The sequence below is a fragment of the Ruditapes philippinarum genome, unplaced genomic scaffold, assembly GCF_026571515.1.
Source record: "Ruditapes philippinarum isolate M1 unplaced genomic scaffold, ASM2657151v2 ctg1740_1_1_1_1, whole genome shotgun sequence".
NCBI classification, from domain to species: Eukaryota; Metazoa; Mollusca; class Bivalvia; order Venerida; family Veneridae; genus Ruditapes; species Ruditapes philippinarum.
This window is the reverse complement of record NW_026851822.1, coordinates 23,430-30,363: the sequence shown is the minus strand read 5'-3', so window position 1 is coordinate 30,363 and position 6,934 is coordinate 23,430.

The following is a 6,934-nucleotide window of genomic DNA, read 5'->3' as shown; positions in this document are numbered from 1 at the left end:
CTTCACAAATCCCAATATGGGTTTTGTACCACTAAATAATTTTCTTCTTTACTTCTAAAAAAATTAGAAGTTGCCTGAAATACAAACAAATTCTTCTTCCAGAATATAATTTCCACTTAACAAAATATCAAGTAAAAAAAAAAGTATCAGGGGGATTAAAAAATTTTTTTCGTATTATATGGGTTACTTAAAAATATGCTTAAAACCCGGTTTTGGGAAAATTTGCGTTTTTTGGGGTCTTTAAAGTGGAAACCTTTTTGTATGCCAAAAAATCCTTTTCAAAATTTTAGAATTTTAAAAAGCGACAAAAGTAATATAAAAACTTTTTTTCCCCCTGTGAAAAAATATGAAGAAAATAATCCCTGGGCAAATTTTATCCCCTTTCCAGTTCAGTCCTTAGCCCCTTCATAATACGAGAAAACAGGATAAATTACATGTATATTAAATGCAAAAATATATTGTAACAAGTCAATTTTTAAAACATTTTTTTTTCAACCCTGTATTTTTTCAAGTGTCTTTTTTGTTCCATTATTTATTTTAGAAATTTTCATTCCCAAATTCATTTTGGGGTATTTCACGACTTAAAAAGTCAAACGGGGTATTAAGCCCACCATGGGAATAGGAAAAATGCGCATAATTTATCGGGTTGTTCCAAATCGAAACCCTTTAACTCAGAGTTTTGGCCCTTGATTAATTATGCAATATGCATATAGAACAAAAATCATTTCTGCGCTACTTCTCTGCAACTACTGGCTGGAATTCAACGAAACTTTATGGGAACCTTCAATAACAAGAGAATTTGCGCATATTGTCGCCTTGTTCTGGTCAGACACTTTAACTCAGAGTTATGGCCTTTGATTAGTTATGCAGTATGCATATAGAGCAATAATTGTTTTTGCGCTACTTCTCTGCAACTACTGGCTGGAATTCAACGAAACTTTATGGGAACCTTCAATACCAACAGAAGATGTGCATATCGTCACCTTGTTCCGATCAAACCCTTTAACTCAGAGTTATGGCACTTGATGAGTTATGCAGTATGCATATAGAGCAATAATCCTTTCCGCACTTCTTCTTTTCAACTTCTGACTGGAATTCAACGAAACTTTATAGGAACTTTCAATATTAAGAGGAGATGGGCATATCGTTCCCTTGTTCCGGTCAGATACTTTAACTCAGAGTTATGGCCTTGATTAGTTATGCAGTATGCATATACAGCAATACTTGTTTACGCACTACATCTCTGCAACTACTGGCTAGAATTCAATTAATTTTTATGGGAACCATTAAAGCAGCACGCCTCCAGATTCATGCTAATTTTCATGAAAATTTTGAAAATGTATCTGAATGTTTGATATTGTGAAGTAGCCAAATGGAAACAATTTACACATTTTCAATGCCACATACAACCCGCGTAAATTACTAAAAAGTGGTCAAAATATGCATAAAAAGCCCTTACTGCGTTAGTACTGCAGTAGAAATATAGTTGTAAATACTGAAAAATCAGTCATAAATCGCACAGTACTTGAATCTTGAATCTTTTTACATTTCCTAAAATTTTAGTACATTTTTCTTAAGTTTGATTTTATTGAAATATTTTGACTCATCTGGAGGCATGTAGCTTTAATACCAAGAGGAGATGTGCATATTGTTGCCTTGTTCAGACCAGACTATTCATTACAGAGTTATGGCCCTTGATTAGTTATGTAGTATGCATATAGAGCAATATTGCTATTTGTTTGCAACTGCTGTATTGTTTTCAACAAAACTTTATGGCAACCATCGATACAAAAAGGCAATTTACATCTCATTGGCATGTCCAGATATTACTATTTAACACAGAGTTATGGCTCTGTTATTGCCCATGCATATTTATCATGTGCAAAGAATATTACTGTTTATGTCATGATAAATATATAAATAAAGCCTTACATGTTGTATGCTTCAGTGGTTGTGTTAGCAATAACCAGTACTCAGCAGGGGATATAAATTCAACAAATTTGCTAGTAAATCTTAAATTGATTTAAATGAGACTGTAACATTTTTTATTTTGCCTTTTCATGTGTTTCTTAGGATTGTGTTTATCAAATGACATTCAATTTTAAGGTATCATAATATACTTCTGCTTTTCTTTAACCAAATGTTGCAATATTTGATGTGCAGTCATTTAACTCGTAAAAACATCATTCCGGTAACAAGTTAAACTTTTTCAGCATACAAAATAAAAGATTATTGGTGACGTTCATCTATATACAAGTACATGTATCATGCTTGAGCAGTATCAGTTTGTTTGTATATATTAACCTAGCCTGGGATTCAGGCGTTGATATTTTTTGCTTATTCATAACATACGCGCTATTTCATACTCGATCGTCATAGATAACAGAACATCTCTGGTTTTGATAGTATCAACAGGCTGTCGATTTGCCGAATAGAAGCACATAAAAAATCGACAGACTGGAACCCAGGCTTATATTAACCAATATATTAACCATATCTGTCTTAGCAAAATTGAATCGTTTTTCACTGTTTGCTCTAAACATTTTAATTTCAAAAGTAAATGTTCAGACAAGATTATGCGTGTTACACTATTTAAGTGAAAATACTTTAAAAAGATTTTAATATATGCAGACCTAGCTGAAGTTTTCCTTGTAACTGAGTGTGCATTGTTTCCAATTTTTTTACTTTTTACGTGAGAACCTCTGTGCTGTTGAAACATGAACTTATCACAAATCTAAGCACTCCATATACTCTTTCAAATATTCAACAAACAAGAAATCTTATGAAAATATAAAATATCTTTATTCAAAAAATATTCTAACAAAACATAGTTAGGATTGCTCAAAGTATAAAAGTTAAAAAAAACATTACAATATCAGATCTTACAGTCTTGAACTGAAACTATTGATGTACTTTAAAATATATTTCACTCTTGTTCTAAATATTAAACTATCTATCTATAACAAATCACAAGATAATTTAATCAGATATTCACCACAGTGAACAGAACATACACAATATGTAAGATAGAAATTAGCTTTCTGTTTAATACTGATATATCAGCAATTTTTATGTACATGTATTAACCTTTTGAGCACAAGCAGTAATATTAACTTTAACCCTGCTGTCAGCAACTGTATTTATCCAGGTTACCAGTGCAGGCCAAGATCAGTTGGCACATTCATGACGTGGTCTACACTGTTTGTTGTTCAGTCAGTACATATTTGAAGTTTTACCTATAAATAGTGGTTTTGTACAGATTAAAAGATGGGCAAGTCAATGATATTTAGTATGGTATGGGTTAAAGACTTGATTTTATGTCACCAGGTGGAATAGCAAAGTGGTCTTAGTAGAACAGCAGGGTGGCCTTAGTGGAACAGCAGGGTGGTCTTAATGGAATCACAGAGTGGTCCTTGTTGAAAAGCAGGGTGGGCTTAATTGAGATCATATGCCTAGTAAATTAAAGAACAGAATATTGCATTCTTTAAAAAAAATCTGTATAAATAGCAGGTTAGTCTGAATTCAAGGATGATCTTAGGTGGTGTGTCTACTGTATTTCTTACTTCTTTCCTATATGCATAGATCATATAACAAACACATCAATGTATATATCGATGGCTGAACGCAACACTGGTCTAACTTGATTTTTTTTCAAAAATGACTTTTTTGCATTTTTTAGTCTAATTGCATGAAATACATCAGTAAATAAAATATTAGAAATATTTGTGAAATTTTATGGGTTTTATTTATCACTTGGCATTTTGCTCTATCTCAAATGTGATTATAACTTAAATGCAACAGAGAGCTAACTCAAGTTAGAACTGTATTGCATTAATCAAAATTTACTTATCGGATGATAACACTAGTTATCTAACTCTAACACTAACTCTAGTTAGCACAGTTTTAAATTTCAATACAATAAATTTCAGTATTGTTATATTTGCAGATATTAAGTTAGGTCCATATTCATAAATACTTATTTCTACATTTTACCCATTTTTGTTGCCAAAATTGCAGAATTGTAAATCCAAGGCTCTTAATTAATTGTATTTTGTTTTTAAGGAACATTTATAAGTTTAAAATTGCTATATTATCTCTACATTATGAGTCATATAAGATTGAAATAAAAAATAATAGTAAATTAACCTTTCAAAAGGTTTTTATTACAATATTTAAATCATATAATTTACTGTTGATGAAAATTATTTACAAGACAATTTGTGTTGTTTTTTGTTGTTATTGTTATTAATCATAGTGATCTATTAATACTGATGAAACAAGATCTCCCACCCTTTAAAAATTTCAAGATTTTATAATATTTCAATACAATTTGCTCCTAATTCTTAAAGGGACTCCAATTTTGGCATCATGGGACTTAAAAAATATTTTTGAGATTTATGTACAATTTGATGACGGTCTGGACAAATTACTTGTGGTGTTAAAACTTTCAGATTATTTGCCAAGTTTTTTCCAGAGCAATTATGTGAACTATAAAAATAACCGGCTATTGAAAAGCATATTAATGCAGCTTTGAACTCAAATTAGATTCTAATAGAACCATGATAAAATTTTCAATTTCATGTTAAGTATAATTTCTTTATATCTCTTGTGAATCTTTCTGTTTATGTGACCCGAGTTGATTCATTTCAGAAACTCAAATCTTTATGTTTTTGGACCTCAGTGAAGTTTCTTGTATAAGGCTTGTATCACTTAAATAAAAATTTTGGTTTGGTTGGTTTTATAGCGTACCAACACAATTGAGGTCCTATGTCGCTGAAACAGGAAAGATTTTTTCTTGCACATCAGATAGGATTATCTTCTGTTTACACCGGTGCTAGAAAAACCTGTTTTACATCCCCCATGTAAGACAAGTCAATGTTTTTAAATGAAGTCATTCCCAATTGCCTTTTATGAATGAACTGCTTTCTAAAGATGACATCATTTTGCCATAACAAATGAAATTGTAAAGTAAATGTCAATGTTAGTGATATTAAAGTAAATGGGGACAATGCTGGTGATATCATAGTAAATTGGGACAATGCTGGTGATATGAGGGGTTAGTTGGAACAATGCTGATGAAATGAGGGTTAGTTGGGACAATGCTCATGATATCATAGTAAATGGGGACAATGCTGGTGATATCATAGTAAATGGGGACAATGCTGGTGATATCATAATAAATGGGGATAATGCTGGTGATATGAGGGGTTAGTTGGGACAGTGCTGATGATATGAGGGTTAGTTGGGACAATGCTGATGATATCATAGTAAATGGGGACAATGCTGGTGATATCATAGTAAATGGGGACAATGCTGGTGATATCATAATAGATGGGGACAATGCTGGTGATATCATAGTAAATGGGGACAATGCTGGTGATATCATAATAAATGGGGACAATGCTGGTGATATGAGGGGTTAGTTGGGACTGTGCTGATGATATGAGGGTTAGTTGGGACAATGCTGATGATATCATAGTAAATGGGGACAATGCTGATGATATTATAGTTAGTGGGGACAATTCTAGTACTATTACAACTGGAGGGGACAATGCTGGTGATATCATAGTTAGTGGAGACAATGCTGGTAATATGACTGTTTCAGTGGGGACAATGTTAGTGATATTATAGTTAGTTGGGGCAATACTGGTATTATAAGGGTTAGTGGGGACACTAACTTGTGATATTATAGTTAATGGTGGTAGTGGGGACAATATTGGTGATATAATTATAGTTAGAGGGGAATATGCTGAGGATGACAATGCTGGTGATAAAAGTGTGATTGATGACAATACTGATGTAATGAGGTCTAATTTGGTGGCAATGCTGCTTAGATTGGTGGTGAGGAAGATAGTGGTGGTGAGATGCGTATTCAGAATAGTAATGTTGGTTAATAAGGGCTAGTGGAGACAATGCTGTTTATATAAGAGCTGTGATGGTGATAAAAATGCTGTAAATCATTTTGAAGGTAAAATTAGGGTTCTTGATAACATTATGCTGGTGATGAGTACTGGCAAGTAGAGAAGATTAAAATGATAGTTTATGTAATATAGAAAATAGTTATTAAATGGGGAAAATATTTATAAAAAAGTAAGAATGATGATAGATAAAAGAGAAATGTAATGAATTACTGTAATAGGAATATGGGAAAAAAATTATGTTTAAAAATCTGACAAAAAATTGAGTATAACGGATGATGAGAAAGGAAGGTGGACAAAGCTATAGATACAAGTGCCATGCCAAGTTTAATTACAAAGTGAGGCAAAAGTTTTTTTTCTTTAGCAACTTGGAGAGATAACCTTAGTTTATGCAAAATGTTCCTAAAGTTAACATTTTTCTTTAAATTCTGACTACATAAATAAACTTGAAAATATAAATGAAGATCCAATAGGCAAAAATTAGGTTCAGTTTTGAATAATATTGTCTGTGTTTTTAGAATTGCAAGTTTTGGGCTTCAATTTTAATGTTGAATTGAATAATGCTTAATGTAAAAAATTTTATCTTGTCTACAAAACATTCATTCCGAACTAAAACTTTATAATTAGAATTTTTTATGTGATAAAACGACTGACTTTTAAGATTGTCTGATTTCTAGTATGTTATGCAAAAGTTGTCAATTTTGTATAAATTAACATTTCGGTTTCCTTAGAAAAGTTGTTTTCTTTTAAAATAATACTAAAATATGGTTATAGTTACAGCTTTTTTATATTATATTATCCTATTTTTTCAAACATAGCACTTATTGATTATTCTTTTGGCCTTATTGAGCTCATTTTGTAAATGCAACATAGGGCTAAGTCAAGTTAGACCAGTTTTGCTGAAAATTTATCATTGAAATTTGGTGATTTATAAATGGAAAACTGATCTAACTCATATCTTTTCAAATATCTTTTTTATTTAACAATATTAATTTATGAAACTCCTTTTAACTAAA